The sequence below is a fragment of the Chlorocebus sabaeus genome, chromosome 23, assembly GCF_047675955.1.
Source record: "Chlorocebus sabaeus isolate Y175 chromosome 23, mChlSab1.0.hap1, whole genome shotgun sequence".
In the NCBI taxonomy this organism is placed as follows: Eukaryota; Metazoa; Chordata; class Mammalia; order Primates; family Cercopithecidae; genus Chlorocebus; species Chlorocebus sabaeus.
In genome coordinates, this window is record NC_132926.1 from 8,742,187 (window position 1) to 8,760,893 (window position 18,707).

General features: G+C 49.9%; 1 long non-coding RNA gene across 1 annotated transcript; it reads right to left on the reverse strand.

Moving 5' to 3' along the window:
- Positions 1–2,025: 2,025 nt before the first annotated feature.
- Positions 2,026–18,428, reverse strand: LOC119628131 (uncharacterized). Its single transcript, XR_005244446.2, has 3 exons — positions 18,276–18,428; positions 6,164–6,320; positions 2,026–2,297 (listed from the first exon to the last, which is right to left on the reverse strand). It is a non-coding gene; the product is annotated as an uncharacterized lncRNA (long non-coding RNA).
- Positions 18,429–18,707: the final 279 nt, after the last annotated feature.

The following is an 18,707-nucleotide window of genomic DNA, read 5'->3' on the forward strand; positions in this document are numbered from 1 at the left end:
GATCACAAGAGAATATTGCTGTCTCCCTCGGTTCGCTCCATTTCCTCAGCACTTGGGCCCAGTAAGGCTCTGTTCACAGGCCACAAGACCCAAGGGAGATGGAAATCAGCTCACAGATGCTGAGCTGACTGCGCACCAGGTGGCGTGCAAAGCACTGTACACATATAACTCACTTAATCCTCAGCCCTGACTGCACGAGGTAGGCACTATTATTAACCCCACTTTACAGATAAGAAACTGAGGAGCAGGAAGCTGAGAATTTTGCCCAGAACAACATGCACAACTTCAAATCTGGACATCCTGGCTGCTCTGCTCCTACTACTCTGCTACCCCATCTCTCAAGAGGGGAAAAGGACTAGCTCCTTGCCCAATCCTGAAGTTGTCAGCATTCTTTTACTTGCAAGGAAAACAAATGGAATTTGAATGAATATATGTAGATAGACAGACTTATTAGCTGACAAAAATAAATAGAGAAAAGACAGGTTAGAAGCAGACCTCAGGGCCCACTGGGTCCAGGGAGGTGAAAGCGCCTCTCCTTCTCCGTCTTCCTCCTCCGTGCCTCTCTTGGTGCTGTCTTCATTCTTTCCTATTGCAAAAGGGCCTCCTCCCCTGGCCAGGTAGGTGGCTGCCTGCAACTCTCCCCTCACCTTCTCACACATATGCCTATTTCTATTTTAAAAAAACAAACAAACAAACCAAAAGCCAGAGAAGGATCCTGACAGGCCCAGGAAAGGGAGCTGATCAGCTTAGTCTGGGCCACCTGCGCATTTTTTATGGACTAAATGTTCGTGTGTCTCCAAATTGGTATGTGGAAGCCCTAACCCCCAATGTGACAGTATTAAGAAGTGGGGCCTCTGAAAGGTCATTAGGTTTCAGTGAGGTCATGAGGGTGGGGGCATTCATGATGGAATTAGTGCCGGCGCGGTGGCTCAAGCCTGTAATCCCAGCACTTTGGGAGGCCGAGACGGGTGGATCACGAGGTCAGGAGATCGAGACCATCCTGGCTAACACGGTGAAACCCCGTCTCTACTAAAAATGCAAGAAAATTAGCAGGGCGAGGTGGTGGGCGCCTGTAGTCCCAGCTACTCGGGAGGCTGAGGCAGGAGAATGGCGTGAACCCGGGAGGCGGAGCTTGCAGTGAGCCGAGATCTCGCCACTGCACTCCAGCCTGGGGCACAGAGCAAGACTCTGTCTCAAAAAAAAAAAAAAAGAAAAGGAAGAGACACTAGAGTTTTCTCTCCACCATGTGAGGTTACAGCAAGAAGGCAGCTGTCTGCAAGCCTGAAGAGAGCCCTCACCAGGAGCCAAACCTGCCAGCACCCTGATCTTGGACTTCCAGAACTGTGAGAAATAAATTCCTGTTCCTGAAGCCACTCAGTCCATGGGATTCTATTAGCAGTCGGGACTGACTCGGACACTGTTCCTGAAGCAACACTAGTGGCCTGGGGAAGCTGGGTCCTAGGACTGGTGCAGGGAGGCCCATGGGTCCCAGGCTATAGCAGCTGAAGCTGCATTTGTCCCCAGGAAGAGGACATCACAGACACAACACCAGAGGCAGTGGGAGGGGCATGAGAGATTGTGAGCAAGGCAACAGTCTAACAGGGTCCATCTGTGCCCAGGAGTGGAAGAAGCTAAAGGAGCCCTGGCCATGAAGAGAGCCCTCACCAGAAGCCAAACCTGCCAGGACCTTGGTCTTGGATGTCCTGCCTCCTCCCTGGAAACGCATGGCTCTCCCTTCTTGAGCAAGACCTGAGTCTTCACCCAGGATCCAACTAGACTGAAAGGAACTGTCTCTTTAATAGCACTCCTTCAGCATTCAGAGAAAAGAGATTTCTACCTGGTGTTTTTAACCAACACAACCTCCTTCTACACCCTAACCCATAGAGGGCCCTCATAAGGAGCATAAGGAGTGTGGGTGTTAAGCTGGGACTGCTAGAAGGAGCAGTGGCGCCATGGGAGCAGGGCAGGAGGGTCCTCTCTTGACCTGCTGATTACAAACACTGCAGCCAGGGAGATACTCACTCAGGCCATGCTGGGGAAGCCCAGGGAGGTGCATGTCCTCATTCTGCTAGGGTAATAGGGCTCAGGCACAGGACAGGCGATTTGACATCAGAAAATCCTGCAGGGGCTGGCCTGGCCCCTGGATGCACATCCTCCCCCTCAGACCCACCCCACACTCACCCAACCCTGGGCTCTGGCCACCCCATGAACCCAGTGGCAAAGGCCTGATGTGTCCTCAGTGAATCCAGGTCAGAGAGCGGTCGAGCAGCAACCTGGGGAGCCAAGTGGATGAAAATCTGGACAAGAGAACAAAGCCAACCTGTTGGCCAAGGAAACTCAATCCGATTATGCCCCAGAGCCCCCCGTGGCTGGGAGCAGCCGTGTGACAGAGAAGAAAGGGCGCTTTCATGGACCCGGCCCTGCCTGCTGGCAACTGGGCCCCACGAGTGCCCTGCCCCCTCTCCAGCGGCCCCACGGGATTGTCTGGGTGTGGGGAAGGAACCCCTCCATTGAGCCTCAGAGGAGACAGGATGGGGGAGACAGGCATCAGGATAAGCCTTGGCCAATGACTACCTTCAAGGTTAAGGCTCTGGAGATTAAAAAAAAAAAAAAATACTTGTGCGCATTTGTCCTGGAAATTGGCTCATGGACAGATTAAATTTAGGAGTAACTGGGGCAGATACGCAGGGAAGCATGTTTCCTTAATGAGCCTGTCTTTATTTAACTGCTTAATCATTTACTGGGCCAAAAAATCTGGAGGTGACTCCGAAAGTCACGATGGTTAAGACAGTGACGGATTGAGCCCTTGTCAGGCCATTTCAGGGCCTGGCTCTGGTGACAGCATTCCCTGCTCCCGTCCTTGTCACCCCTGATGGTGCAAGGAGGGGCCACACCCACTGCCGGGATAACCCCAGCGTGGGTTATCAGCCACTCGGTTGCAGAACAGTTTTGCTTTGCCATTTCATTGTCCTCAAAGGGGGCTCCTGGGACGGGCAATGTTGATTTGGAGAGAGCTTCCTCTTCCTGCCCTGACATCTCCTTCCTCCAGCCTCCTTCATTCCCTCTACTTCACTTCTCATTCACTCTTTTACTCATTCATTTGTTCAACTAAGTGTTTACACTAACATCCCATGTACTGTGATAAAGCCCAGGAAACACAGTGTGGCGAAGCCTAATGTAGCAATTGCCCTTGTGAAGCTGCTTACAGTCCCATGGGGAAGGCCGATTTTAATCAAGTAATTCCGAATTCGAACTTTACAACTGCAGTAAATGCACTGAAGAAAAAGTGAAGAAAACTGGGCCCAGGGTAGAAGGAGCGGGGTGATGCGTAGCCGGATCACGGGGCAATTTTAGGGCAGTAAAACTATTCTGCATGGTACCGTAATGATGGGTATGGAGACAACGCATTTGCCAAAACCCATAGAACTGTCTAACACAGAGAAGGAACCCTAAAGTAAGCTATGAACTGGAGCTAATAATAGTGTATCAATATGGGTTGACCCGTTGTAACCAATGTACCACACCGATGCAAGAGGTTAGCAATGGGGCAGACAAGTGGGAGAGTGGGTGGAGGGGATATACTGAAAGTTTCTGTATTTTCTGCAAACCTAAAACTTCTCTAAAAAATAAAGTCTGTTTTTTTAAAAAAGTGAAGAGAGCTGTGAGACAATATTAAGGAACTTATTTGCACTTGGGGGTCTGCAGAGGTGCTACTTGAAAGTGGTCTCTGGTTGACCTTCATCTGGCCACGGCTGCAGGGTCTGTCTGCAGGTTTCCTGTCCTCTGCAGCATGCAGGGACCCACTGTTTAGTGAGTGCCTGTCACCTGCAGCTCATACCCGGGCACTGCCCACCTGTTCCATTTGTGATGGGGGGTAATCTTCTGGGGGTGTACTAGAACTAAGATAAGAAAGGCGAGGGGAAGGAAAAGGATATAGCTCGGAACAACAGAGCCAGCATCATAACATAATTTTATATTTTTGGAAGACAAAAAAACCCTTTCATTTCATTACAAATTGTGGGAAAGCTGGACAAAGTGTTCTTGGCTGGTGGATGTGCATGAAATACTTATCAGTGGGGCGTTATAGAGAAGTGGAGTCTTCCACAAGGAAGGCAGAGATTTTTGTGTTTAGCAAAAGGGACACAGGCTAGAAAAGTTTGGAAACATTGTACCATCTCATGTGAACTCACTGCCACACGGTGAGCAAGATAATAGAGTCCTCGCTTTCCGGAAGGGTCAACCGAGACTCAAAAAGTTTACGTCACATGCTCATGTCACACAGCTAATAAATTGCAGGGGCAGAATTGGAACTCCAGTTAGACACACAAATGCAATAGCCATCACTGCTAAGAGGGCTGTGCAGAGGGCTCTGGTGGACATTAGGGGCATTCTTTGGGGGACTTAAATTCATGGACAGAATGTTAACTGGGGATTGGGTTCTGGGCTCGTCACCCTCTGCCTTGATAGCATGTGTGGGACAATAGCAGGGAGTCTCCGTGGCAGACAGTCCTTCAGGAGAGAGAGGAACCTGTGATCTTGATGAGGTTTAGAAGCTAGAGGCACCAGCCTAGGAAGTAGAGTAAAAGCCTCATTCATCTGGACATCACTAATGCTGTGGGACACTGTTACCCTCATCTGGCCTGAGCTGAGGTCCAGGCTGCTCCTAGGTGCTAAGAAAGGGTTATAGAGCAAGTAATAGAATAAAATGGGTGAGAGAACACCTAACCAATTTCAGCTGACTCTGCAAGTGTTTTGGATATTTGTTTCTAAAAGAAAACTAGGTGTGATCAGACATAGTGGCTCACGCCTGTAATCCCAGCACTTTGGGAGGCTGAGGTTGGAGGACGGCTTGAGGCTAGGATTTCAGTGAGCATGATCACACCACTGCACTCTAGCCTTAGTGACAGAGCAAGCCCCTGTCTCAACAGTCAATCAATCAATCAGTGTAGGAGCTAATAAAATCATGTAGTGGATGATTTCAAATGCCTGTTCCCCTCCTTCTCTGAAAAGCAGATCCAAGGGGACTTCCAATAGACTATGTGTCATTAGCAGTGTTAGGACATGAAAACAATAAGCATGTCACAACCTACTTGGTGCAGTCCCATTGGGCTCTTTGCTATGGTGGACATGTCCCCATCTGCACTGTCCAACACAGTAGCCACTCTCCACATGTGGCTATCGAACACCTGTGATGTGGCTACTATGCAAAAGGAACTGTGCTTAATTTAACTTAATTATCTGTTGAGAGTAAATAGTCACACGTCTCAACTGGCTACTGCTTCAGACAACACAGATTAGATGGTTCCCGGAGGTGGCGAGACTTCTCTCCCTATTTAGTTCAAGTTCTTACACTGAAGGCTGCAGGCTAGCAGCAGCTGGCCTCCGTGGGATGGCCCACTGTCCCAGAGGCTTGCATGCCTCCTGAATTGGCACAAAAGCCTGGGAGGGAGGCCCAGGAGAATTCTGCAGCCCAGAAAGGAAAGGGACTCGCTCAAGGTCTCGCAGCTCTGAGGGGGCAGAATGGGACTCAGATCTGAGGACTCCGAGGCCCGTGTTTTCACCTATGCCCTTGTGCTCCAAGCTACGTGGCAGAAGAGGCGTATATTTCTCCAGGTCAGCAGGCAAGACTGGCAGGCTAAGGATGGCCCTTCTGGCTACTGTGAGCGCTAAGAAATAAACATTTGCTACCAACAAACAAATACAAATACATACGTATGTACCTGCACACACGTGTGTGTGCATGTGTGTGTGTGTATCAAGCACCAGGCCCTGGGGCCACCACACTGCAGAGAATAGCCAGGCTCCCTCCTGCCCATTCTGGAGCTTCCAGCCCAGTGAGAACATCACAGACACCCAGCTGCCTCAGCTGTGACGATGGGGCTTTGGAGACAAGGGGACAAGCCAGAAGTCCTTGAGTTCCTAGTATCTGATTCTCAAAAGGCACTGTGCACTTAAAAAATAAGGAAAAAAAGAAGGAAGAAAAGAGTTTCAACTGACAAATAGGCTTGGGAGTCACTGAAAACAACATTTCTCCTCCAGGAGTCTGACAAACTCTCCTTAGCATCTTCAAGAAAGGGACGGGGAGGAGAGAGGCAGCCGGAGGAGTGGACGGAGGCCTGGATTTAGCCTGTGTCACTTCAAGTCCTTGCTCTGTCCCACTTACCAGTTGGGTGACTTTTGGCAGGAGCCTCTCGAAGATGAAGTCTGTGCACCTGTGAAACGGGAATGAAGGGAGTACTACGTCTTTTATACGCCCGGGCATCGGTCTGCACCCGGTCTTGGGTGATGTTCAGTGAATTACTGAGTTTCTTTTCTTTCACCTGGTTGGGAAGTGGAGGGCAAGGAGGGGAGGGGAATAAAGGGAAGTTGAACAATGGTTATCTGTCTGGCCAGCCGGAGCAGGCCTTGACCATTAGGCAAGGAACGGGGACCTCTAATTAGCAGTCACCTGCCTCCCTGCAGAGCATGCAGCATCCTGGACAGCGGAACTGAGCAAAGCCCGTGCACTCGGCCCCGAGTCTCCCAGTTCTTCACCTGCCCAGGGTTCTATCCCAGCCTGGTTTCCTTGCCTGCAAGCACAGGGTAGCTTCATGGCAAGACCTGGCCTGCTCTGCACGTCCACACAACAGGAGCCCACCATGACCCAAGCCATGCTGGCCACACCAAGTCCTGCAGGAGAATGTGAGCGACCTCCCGGGGCCATGAGGCAACCCGTTAGGAACGAGTGTTGACATACCCTCCAATTTTTAGGAACGAGTGTTGACACACCCTCCAATTTTCTGGCGGACGCAAAATTAAAATGTAACACCACCTCCCCGAGACCACATCTTTGGATGGTAAATCAGGAAACGTGGGTGAATTCTGGTTTTGTGAACTTTCTGCTGTGGACACAGTCACCTTCTTTCACATCCTATGCCCTAGCTAGAAGACACTAGGAAAGCAAATTCACCTATCCAAGCTTCCTTTTCCTCATTAGAAAACTGAAAGTGAAAATACCTACCTCTCCTATTTGGGCAGTACTGGGTTTACAGTAAGGATCGGCTAGGCTGGTGGTCTTCGAAGCAGCACCAGCATCACTTGGGAACTTGTTAGAAATGCAAATTCCTGGGTCCCACCTCAGACCTGCTGAATCAGTAACTCTGGGGGTGGGACCCAGCAATTTATGCTATAATGAGACCACCAGGGATTTCTGACACTTGCTCAAGCTTGCCAAGCACTGCATTAAGTGTTAGCTATCTGGGGGTTGTTGATACTCTCGAAAAACCCTGCAAGCTGAGTCTGACTATAGCAAGGCTTGTGGTCAGACAAACAAGGGAGAAGTCCTGTTATCTCCACTTTTCACCAGTGGCCTCAGGCAAGCTGGTTGGTCTCTCTGAGTCTCAGCTTTCTCATCCTTCAAATGGGAATAATACTTGACTGGCAGATTGCCCTAAAGTACCTCAGCTTATGTAAAGCCCTGATCTGGGGCTGGAACATTCGAATTGCTTGCTAAGTAGAAGTTACTATTATTGCTGTTGTGGTTATCGTTTTCTTCTTAAACCATCAGATGCCAGAGATTTTTGTTTCTAAAAACGGTCAAGTTTCTCTGGCATAAATCTCTGCTCATACTGCCATCGTACCCCAAAGAAAGTCCCCACAAGGACTGGTAAGTCCATGGCCAAAAGGCCCTCTGCTGCCCATCAGATGGTAGGCTTTCCAAGTTTGAATAAGGCAGAGGATTTCAATTACCCAGGATTACAAAGGAGGGCCTCGGATGCACCATATGGCGCGGGCCTGGCTGCCCATCGTCCTGCATGATCGGAGACTCTCGTGTGAGATATTAACATAATATCCCTTCCAAAAGCGATTACAGAGTCGCAGGCAGCAGAACGTCATTTGGTGGCCGTGGCCCGCTCTCATCAGCAGCAATGACTAAACAAGCTAATCAAATCAGCACAAATTTGCACACGAGCCCAGCAGCTGGTCCTGGATATCGTTTTGGTGAAGGCATAATCCTGCCTAGGATGACTTGACTAATGGGCTCCCAGTGGGCAGCCAGGCCAGCCTGCAGGGTGAGGGCGGCAGCGCCCACAGGCAACCACAGCCAGGGGCCCAGAAGGTACGGAGGCTGTGGGAGCAAACAGCAAACAGGGAGAGGAGAGTGAGGGAAGACACCTGTGCATTCGTCACTCCAGTCTCAGTATGTGTGTATGTGCGCGCATGTATGTGTGTGCATGCGCGTGTGTGTTCATGTGTGCGTGTGTGTGTGCGTGTGTGTGTCCGTGTGTGTGTGCATGTGTGCGTGTGTGTGTGCGTGTGCGTGTCCGTGTGTGTGTGCGTGTGTGTGTGTGAGGCCGCCCCATGTACCTCCCATAACTTCCTCAGAACACTGGCTCCAGAGCTGCTTTGGTTCAAGCCTCAGTTCTGTATTTTACTGTGTGTCCTTCAGCAAGATACTGAACATCTCTGAGCTCAGTGTCCTCATTCATAAAAGTGGGGATTGTGTTTGATCTTAATTATTGAGGCTGCTCTGAGGATTCAATAAAATAATATAAACAAAGTCCATCGCACAGTGTCTGATACAAGGAGCATTCAGTGAACGGCAATTGTTACAACTATTATTATTCAACAGTCCTCACCATGGACCTTCCATGGGCTAGGCCCCAGGTCCTGGGAATGTCAAATAAGGAAGGCCCTGTACTTGCCTCAAGGAGTGCATAATAAAATGGAGCAATGGACCCGTAACCAGATAGTCACGCCATCCTGTGGGAAGTGCTGTGGGAGCCTCAGGGGGCTGAGAGCAAAGTGGGGGTGCCTCCACCCTGGGGCCCCAGGAAATGGTGCTAGAGGAAGTGAGGCTCCAGGTGAGTTCTGGACACTGAGTTAACTTTCCATAGCAGCCTGGCCAGGAAGTGGGAGTCCCCTGAGAGGGCAGACAGGTGCCTGCTGTGAGGGATGGAAACTGGGGGCGTTTACCTTCCTGCTCACACGCCAGCAGGCCATCTGCCCAAAGACTGAGGGCTTCTCAAGTTTGAGGCGAGATCAGAACTTGCAGCAATGTCAGAGGAGGCTAGGCTAAAGAGGACACGCTTCCAGGTGTGTGAACGACAGAGGGTGCAGAGTGAGGCATTGCAGGTCCTCAGGAACAAAAAGGTAGTAGGCAAGGTGCCCACTGGCAGCCTGGAGGACTGGCTTCCTGCACGTTTCTGGGCAGGCCCCGCCCTGTCTCTACACTCCATTTGCAGAGTGGAGGCCGGCAGGCTCAATGCCTCCCGCCTGCACTGACTTTCCTTCTATTCCACAACACTGGCACAGCCTAGGAAGCCTGCGGCACTCATGACTTCATACTTGTCTCCCAAACAGCAACCTCTTAAAACTTAAATCACTAACTTAAAGGAGGTCTTTATAATGTTACTGTCATTAACGAGCAAGGACTATTTGCCACTGATAGAAGGTAACAGTAGAAATAAAATGAAAACTGAATGAGCAAGGCTGCATCCTTTAGTTATATGCTGTTCCTGCCTGAACACTTGGAGGGGCAGGTGGGAGGAGACCGGCGAGTGTTAGGGGAAATGTTAAAGAAACTCCAGGACCCAGGTGAGACCCTTCTCCCTGTGTGATCACAGGCTTGAAGGAGAACTGAAGAGAGACTGCAATCCTCACTGGTCAACATGTTATTTAGAACCAGGCTTGTGCACCACCTCCCTGTCCTTGCAGACCCCAAGTAATCACCCCCATCCACTGTCCCCTACACTCACACTTTGGGAAATGCTGGCCCCAATAATCTGGATAAGCTATAAGCCCTTCGATGCTATGAATTCATCAACTCTTTGGAATAGGTACAAGCGACTGGATGTGAACCACCAGGTCACTGCACCTGTCCTCCTCTCTGAGCCTGTCCCTAGTCCCACCCAATGAATGCAGACCTGATGCCACTCCTGGGTGGTGCTGAGCCCAGCCATGGGGCCCTGGTATGGTTCCATAGATGGCAGTGCTCAGTGTGGTCTCCTCAGATTCTTGGCTGTAGGCATCTCAGGAAGGCCATCCCATGACCCTCTCATGGTCCCACATCAGGGATACCTGTTTCCATGGCCTCCCTTCACCCACCAGCCCAGCTCCACCCCTACCTGCATCTCCAGCCCTGTGACTTCACCCCTCACCCCCAGAATGGAGGCAAAACTCACAGAAGGCCAAGGCTGCCCTGACCACCCAGCTCCAACTGGGTGCCTCCTCCAACTCCCCAGCTGCCTCCCTTTTCTCCAAAGACCTGGCTTCAAACTCTACCTCGGCCACTTGCCTGCTGGGATCTTGGACCACTCACTTCACCTCTCTGAAGCTCAGTCTCCTCCTCTGCAGCCTTGTCTCATCAGCTACGATGAAACTGATCTCATGAATTTTTATTTTTTGGGAATCAAGTGAAATGATGGAGGCACACTCCCTGAAATGCTGTTCAAGGGACTGAACAAATGAATGAGTGAATAATTGAATGAATGAATGAATGAATGAACCTAGGAGGCTTCTAGTAGATGAAGAACTGGATGCAAAGTCTAGAGACCGGGGTTCAAGCTCCAGTCCAGAATTTTTCCTCCCTGAGCTTTAGTTTCTCTAACTGCCAGCAAAAAGATTAAATTTAGATGACCACAGAGATGGTTTCCAACTTTAAATGCTAAACTATGATTCAGGGTATGAGACCAGCAAGCGTACTTTTGCAAGCCTTTGCACAAAACCCAAAGCACAGGCTACACCTGTAGTTTCTCCAAAGCTGGGAGGCATAGGCAGGAAGGAGGTCGGCTGAAGGGGCAAGGCCAGATGAAAACGCAATCTCTCTTTTGCAGCAGAGTTGGCAAATGTTTAACAGCACGGGTAAAAATCACAGCCCTGCCATTTCCTAGCTGTGCAATTATCTTAAGAAAGTAATATGAATTGTGGGCCTCAGTTTTCCTCATCAGGATAATGGGCAGAATTTTATCATCCTCTCTGGCACGTTATGAGGATGGAAAGAGTGTTGACTCTTACTACTTGCTCATTCTTGCTACATACATGTAGCAAACTCTCAACAAATGGTAATATGCTTCCTTTTTGCATTTTAAATGACTGTTATCCTGTTATAAGCAACAACCTTCACATTGAATACAAGGGTCTAAAACTAAAGGCAGGCCCTTTAGTGATAACAAAGGAGTTTGGAGGTGCTCTGTTCTTCCACATCCTCCCCCCACACACCTGGCCACCTGACTCAGCCAAACCTGCATGGGCCCAGAGGGATGGCAGAGGCGACCCTGCTGAGAGAGGAGCCTGGTCTTAGGGATGGACGGTGGCTCTGTCTGGCTCCTGCCCCTTCTCAGTCTAGCTGAGCGCACTCTGCCCTGGGCCCCTGGAGGCTGGTGTGGAGACCCCCAGCCCTCACCCTTCACACACTCACATCCCTGACTCCTCTCAGGACCATGTCACAACCTCAGTAAACAGAAATGAAACACGCGCAGGCAGATGTGTGTGTTGGTGAGCGCACAGTAGGCTGAGAGGTTACCAAAGCCGGAGGGAAGATGAGACCCCGAGTCTGGATCCTGCTGCCACCAACTCTGCAGCCAGTGCAAATGACTCCACCCCTCCGGGCCTCAGTTTCCTCCTGCGTAAATGAGGAAATGTTGTGAGGATGAAGTTAAAAACCATGCAGGGAGCCCAATTAGCACAGAGTCCGGGTCACAGTTCACACTCCATCAATTCCGTCTTTTTAAAAACATTTTTAGGCCGGGCGTGGTGGCTCATGCCTATAATCCCAGCACTTTGGGAGGCCGAGGCAGGCGGATCACAAGGTCAGGAGATCAATACCATCCTAGCTAAAACGGTGAAACCCCATCTCCAGCTACCCGGGAGGCTGAGGCAGGAGAATGGCGTAAAACCCGGGAGGCGGAGCTTGCAGTGAGCCGAGATCGCGCCACTGCACTCCAGCCTGGGGCACAGAGCGAGACTCCGTCTCAAAAAAAAAAAAAAAAAAAAAAAATAATAATAATAATAATAATAATAATAAAAAGTTAGCCAAGCATGGTGGCAGACGCCTGTAGTCCCAGCTACTCGGGAGGCTGAGGCAGGAGAATGGTGTGAACCCGGGAGGCGGAGCTTGCAGTGAGCCGAGATCATGCCACTGCACTCCAGCCTGGGTGACAGAGCGAGACTCTGTCTCAAAAAAAAAAAAAAAAAAAAAAATTTAAGGGATCACAGGTATATTTCCCTTCCCTACTTCACAGGTGGAAACCTGGGGTTAGTAAAGGTGAAATCAGGAAGGAAACATCGGCTCTCGGCAACAGCTCCCTTGCTTTTTGAGAGAGGAAGCAGTATAACAACGTGTGAAATGGAGTTAACGCAGGGCCTCTTCACCCTGGCTGCACATTTGAGTCACCTGGGAAGGTTTGGAGAGCCCAGTGTGGGGGCCACACCCCTGGCCAGCTACTTCAGACCCCCTGGGGTGGCAGGGGTGGAGGAGTATGTTAGGCTCCCCAGGGACTTTCAGTGTGGAGCCAGGCTTGAGAACTGAAGGCTTAGATCCAAAGGATGAGTTTGGGTTCAGACCAGACCAGCCCAGGTTGAATCCTGGCTCTATTCCTTATCAGTGTGGTCCTGTACAAGTCACTCAATGCAGTCGAGTCTTGGTGTCGTGATTTGTGCAAAAAAATGGGAATGATATAGAGATTCAGTGAGACAGCCAGTGAAAGCATGAGGCCAGGCATATATTAAGCACTCAATAAATGACAGCCTGCTACCATATGGGGCCTTCCAACCAATTTATATGTACAACAAATAGGACATTTAGTGAAGGCAAATTCAGCCACAAACCATGACAAGACCATTACATTTACCTATGTATTTATTTATATTTGCTTGTTGATGTTTGTTAAACCCTACTTTGTTGTATTAATAGAAAAAAATGTAAGACTGCCAGGTATATCTGCATTACAAATATCTATCCTATTCAAAATAGCACCTTTTGCTAATAGACATGACTGCCTCTGGCTTGGTTCCCCATTATCGAAAGGGACATCTAGCCGGGCATGGTGGCTCACACTTGTAATCCCAGCAGGCAGATCACCAGAGGTTGGGAGTTTGAGACCAGCCTGACCAACATGGAGAAACCCTGTCTCTACTAAATATACAAAATTAGCGGGATGTGGTGGTGCACGCCTGTAATCCCAGCTACTTGGGAGGCTGAGGCAAAAGAATTGCTTGAACCAAGGAGGCAGAAGTTGTGGTGAGCCGAGATTGTGCCATTGCACTTCAGACTGATCAACAAGAGTGAAACTCTGTCTCAAAAGAAAGAAAAGAAAAGAAAGAAAGAAAGAAAGAAAGAAAGAAAGAAAGAAAGAAAGAAAGAAAGAAAGAAAGAAAGAAAGAAAGAAGAGAGAGAGAGAGAGAGGAAGGGAGGGAGGGAGGGAGGGGGAGGGAGGGAGGGAGGGAGGGAGGGAGGGACATCTCTTTGAGCTATGTAGTGGGGCTAGGTGCTAATGAAATCAGGCGGGCCTGATCCCCTGTGATAGCTGCTCCTTCCCATGTTCTCAGATGGGCCCTCATACCTATCAACCATTTGCCTGGTATTGGGAGAAGCTGCTTGGGGACCCTGCAAACCTGTCCTGGTTACGGAGACAATCACAGCTCACTGGCCACCAGTGCCTGGTGCAGGGAGGCTGGCAGAATGTTCCAGAAAGGACAGTGCATGGAGGACGACTCAGGAGAGCCAGGTTCCAAGCTTGCCACTGGTGAAACTCACTCGCTATGTGGCTCAAGCAGCTCCTTCTGCCTCTCTGAGCCTCAGTGTCCCCTCTCTGTAAAATGGGGATAGCCAAGGCTGCCTGCCTACTCCACCCAGTCCTCATGTGGTTTCAGGGTGAAAGGGTGGAGGGCACTGGATTTGTTTGCTGTGTCTGCTGTGACAAACTACCACAAACTGGGTAGCTTCAAACAACCATTTATTATCGAAGCATTCCAGAGACCAGAAGTCCAAAGTTTAAGTGTGTGTGGGGCTACACTCCCTTTGCAGACTCCAGGGAAAAATCCTTCCTTCCTCCTCCAGCTTCTGGTGCTTGTTGGCATCCCTTGGCTTGTGACTGCATCTCTCCAATCCCTGTCTCCAGTTGTTATCTCTGCTTCTCCTGTCAGGCTTCTCCTCTCTGTGTCTATTATAAGGACACTTGTCATTGGATTTAGGGACCACACGAATAATCCGGGATGATTGTATCTCAAGATCCTTAACTTAATTACATCTGCAAAGACCCCTTTTCCAAATAAGGTCACATCCACCAGTTCCTGAGATCTGGATGCGGGCATATCTTTTTTTCCAGTGGCGGGAAGCAGTGTCAACACTCAGCCCACTGCCAGCAGCTCGTAAGTCACTTTAGTGAACTTGAGCTGCATCCTATTGCTAGGGGCAGTAGATTTGAGAGTGCATGCCAGCCAAACGGGTTGGTGACGGTGTCCTGGAGAATAAGAGTACATGATAAAGGAACACCTACGACCTGCCAGGAAGTGCACTGAGTACTTTGACAATTTATCTCATTTTATCTTCACAGCAAGATACATCTATCTTCCCCTTCATCAGATGGGAAACCTACCTGAGGCTCAGAAGCATGAAGTGACTTGGCCGAGGTCACTCTCATAGTAAGAAGTGGAGCTGGCATTTGAACCCAGGCAGGCTGTGATTTCACAGGCCATGCTCATAACCACTGCTAGCCACTGCCTCCCACAGATACGAGCAGGCCTGAGGTTGGCAGGGAAAGAGGCCACAACTAAGGGCCACATGTGGCAGGAGGCCTTGTAGGTCACATTCGTGCATAATTACAATAATAATGATAACTAATGTTAATAATCACAGTAATAATCACAGCTAATGATGATGACATTAACATTACATGTGGTGGTGTGATCATGGGAGCTTCCTACAGCCAGACACCGTGCTGCGTGCTTTTAATGTATTATCTCATTTAATCTCACCAGCACTCTGTGAGGAGGAAACTACTATTTTCCTCATATACAGGCTGGCCCAAAAATCCATGGACTGTAATATGACAACCCACAAAAACAAAGAACTCACTGGGAGAAGAGAACAGGGTGGAGAAGCCACAAAGCTGGGGCAAATTACTAAAAAGAACTGTGTTTCAGAAGGTCCTGGTTTTCAGCTTGGCCCTTGACCCCTCACTGAGTAGGACTCCAGTACGCTGCTGTCTGCATCTCACTTCCAGAGAGGGCTCAAGGAAGCCCCAAGTCCAATCTTCCTCCCCCAGATGCCCCAGCTGCAGCAATCCTTGTCCATCAGGCACCCAGGCCACAAGCTCTGGCTCCCCTCCCTCCCCAATGGTCCCCATCAAGTAGGGAACATCTTGCTGATTTTAACTCCTGTGCAGCCCTCAAATACACACCCGCCTCCCATTCCTGTACAATGCCCCAGTTCAGGCCTTCACCACCTTGTTCCTGGGCCACTGCCCAAGTGTCCCCTGACTGCTCTCTGGACTTCTGATACCTTTCCAACTCCCCACTCAATAAATCCATTCCCCTCTCAATAGCTGGTGTGAATTCAGGAAAACTGAGTTCCAGCCATGTCATCCTCACACTGATGACCCTTCCAGGACAGACCCTTCCAGGACCTAGTTCAAACTCTTTAATTGCATGTGCAGTACATGCCATTATCACCTGCCACTTCCTCCCTTTTCAGTCTTATCTTTCACCCCTCCTTCAATCATGATTCAACTCCCCAGCACTGACCTGGTTGTAGCTCCCCATCTACAATGTGCTGTTTGCACCTCAGGGCCTTTGCACAGGCAGGTCTCCCTGAAGAAATGCCATTCCCACCTTCCTGGTCTCTCTGTCCCATTTTCCAGCTTGCATACTCTTTGAGGGTAGGGACTGTGTCTGTCTTGTTCATGGTTTTATCCATAGTCTCAGCATAAAGCCTGGGTCATAGGAGGGGATTTTCTTTTCTTTTTTTCTTTCTTTTCTTTCTTTCTTTCTTTTTTTTTTTTTTTCTGTTGTTGTTGTTTTGAGACGGAGGCTTAGGCTGTCACCCAGGCTGGAGTAAAGTGGGGTGATCTTGGCTCACTGCAACCTCCACCTCCTGGGTTCAAGCAATTCTTCTGCCTCAGCTTCCTGAGTAGCTGGGACTACAGGCATGCACCACCATGCCCAGCTAATTTTTGTATTTTTAGTAGAGATAAGGTTTCACCATGTTCGGCCAGGCTGGTCTCAAACTCCTGACCTCAAGTGATCCACCTGCCTCGGCCTCCCAAAGTGCTAGGATTACAGGCGGGAGCCACAGTGCCTGGCCTTGTGGGTTTTTTTTTTTTTTTTTAATGTTTTGATTAATTGCCAATATTTCAATGTTGGGTGATTTCATAAAAATTCAACTTCAGGCTTCTCTTGAAGATATTGGGATCTGGCAACCCTGAGCCTGGTCCCTGAATGACAAGAATGGGCTGGGGTGGAGTAGCTGCTGCCCCTTCCACCAGGTCACTGGCTGTCCAGTCCTCACTGGCCCACCCAGCCTACTTCATTCATCTTTGTCACCTGCCTGGCCCCTCTGGCGTTTGAATTTCCAGGTGTCAGACATACCGAATTTAGCTATGAAATCCTTCACTTAGGCACGTACTTATTCGGTCTCCGATATGTGGCATGCCAAATAAGCCGATAGTTACATCAAATTAAACCTGCTTTTCTTAGCAAAGAAAGAAACAAGATCAGTCACAAAGAGTCATTTATGCCCATGAGATTTTAAAAAGCACAAGCTGTCCAAAGTCAGCACAGTCATCCTCATAATGAGGACAGAGGGACGGGCCCTCTAAAGCAGTACTTCTCCAACTTTAATGTGCGCAGGAGTCACCTGGGGTGTCTGCTAAACTGCAGCTTCTCACGCAGTGGCTCTGGGACAAGGTGTGAGACCACGTTTCTTACCAGCTCCCAGGGGAGGACAATACTGCTGGTCCCTAGACACACCTTCAGTAGCAAGGCTCTGTGACACCCCTGCAACAAGCTAGAGAGTCCTAACCCCCAGATAGCTCGGCCGTCCCCTGGGGGCAGTGCCACCCACCCTCCCTGCCGGGACAGAATGTGTTCCAGGTCATTCAGGTATTCCTGGAATCCGCCTCTGGTGTCACCACTGGTGCTGAAGGTAGGAAGCCCTTTGCTGGGAATACCCAGTTGCTTCACTTTGGTCCAGGACAGGGAAACATGGGAAGCAAGGGACACACAGCAAGAGGAGTGGGGTGACGGTGGGGGTGAGGGTGGGGTAGGGTGGGGTGGGGTGGGGCGAGAGTTGTGTGAGGATGGGTGGGGTGGCAGGACCCAGCTATTTACGCCTTTACAGGTGCCTTTCCCATTCCCCACTCCCTACCATCATCGAGTCCCAAAGTGGTTTGTCTCACAGGGTCTAGGATACTCCCAGAGGGACCAGAAGATCCAGGTTCGAACCAACCTTAGTCACAAACCCCAAATTGCAAGTGTGTTGTTTTGAGCAGCCTTCACAGGCAAGCTCATGTTCCCCGCCTGCGTATTATTTTTCCAGGCGGCAGGAGGGAAACCCTTTGCCCTCCCACATCGGGGATCTCAGAGGAAGCAGAAAGAAATGGACACAGGCAGAGTGGGTCCCAGGGGCTTCTCACCCTGAGCCTGTAAACAGGAAGCGCAGCTATACTCTCAGGGACACCCTGGTGTTTGCCGGTTTGTTTTGCAGCCCTTGGGCCCATTCAGATAAACAGGGGAGAGGATTGTCAGAAACTCACCGAGCCCTTCACGGCACTCCCTATCTCGGCAAGGTTTGCTGATACCAAGGCTGCTGGCCAAAGATTTGCATGGGGGGAGGGATGGGGCCCATGCTATCGGCTGCAGGGAGGGTCCCACCTTCCCCAAATTCCCCTTCTGCCATGCCCTAAAAGAAATATTTCTCGGGGCCATCAAGGGTGGAGAAGCCAACCTGTCCCTGGTGGTTGCAGCCGGCGTAAAGCTGGCCGCAGCAGCGGGCAGGAGGAAACGGGAGACAGGGTGCCAGGCCCATATCAGACTGCCTGCTTTCATTATTGTCCTATGTTTTCAAAGTACCAGCTCTGGAGGGGGCAGGGGAGGGTAGAGTTTTGGGACTTGTTCGGCCTAGGTATACATAAACAGCAGCAGACAAAATGTCCTTTATCAGCTATTTCCCAGGAAACAGGGAGAAAATTCTTCTCAGCGCCAGATGATTAAAGAAGAGGCTCACCCTTCTGGGAGACAGCCCTCTCTTTTTCCCTCTCCCCTTTGCAGAACACTAAGTCACTGTTCCAGATACCCACCAGGAAGGTCCCTGTTGGAGAGGAGGCAGCCACAGGGCTGGAGGAGGAGCTCAGCTGCTAAGGGGACCAGCTCACTGCCATCCAGGACACAGAAATTATTTCCCAGGAAAGGGGATGTTATGTAGCCTGCTGGGTAAACTGGAAATTATTAACCACGGGATGAGTAGAATCAAAAGGTTTTGAAAACTGGTTGTTGGCTTTACTGGGAGTTGCAAGCACGCTAGGGAAAAAAATATTACAAACCTATTTGGAATTTTTTTTTCCCCTGAACCAGGAAGAGGCGTTTCTAATAATTCTGTCAAGTAAAGCTCGCCAGTGTTCTTTCCTGCTGGTATGTCAAGGGTGGTTTTGTTATTTCTTCACACAGATGGCCAAGGAAACAATGTATTTTTCTTTTCTTTCTTCCTGGTATTTTTTCCCCCCAAAAGAATT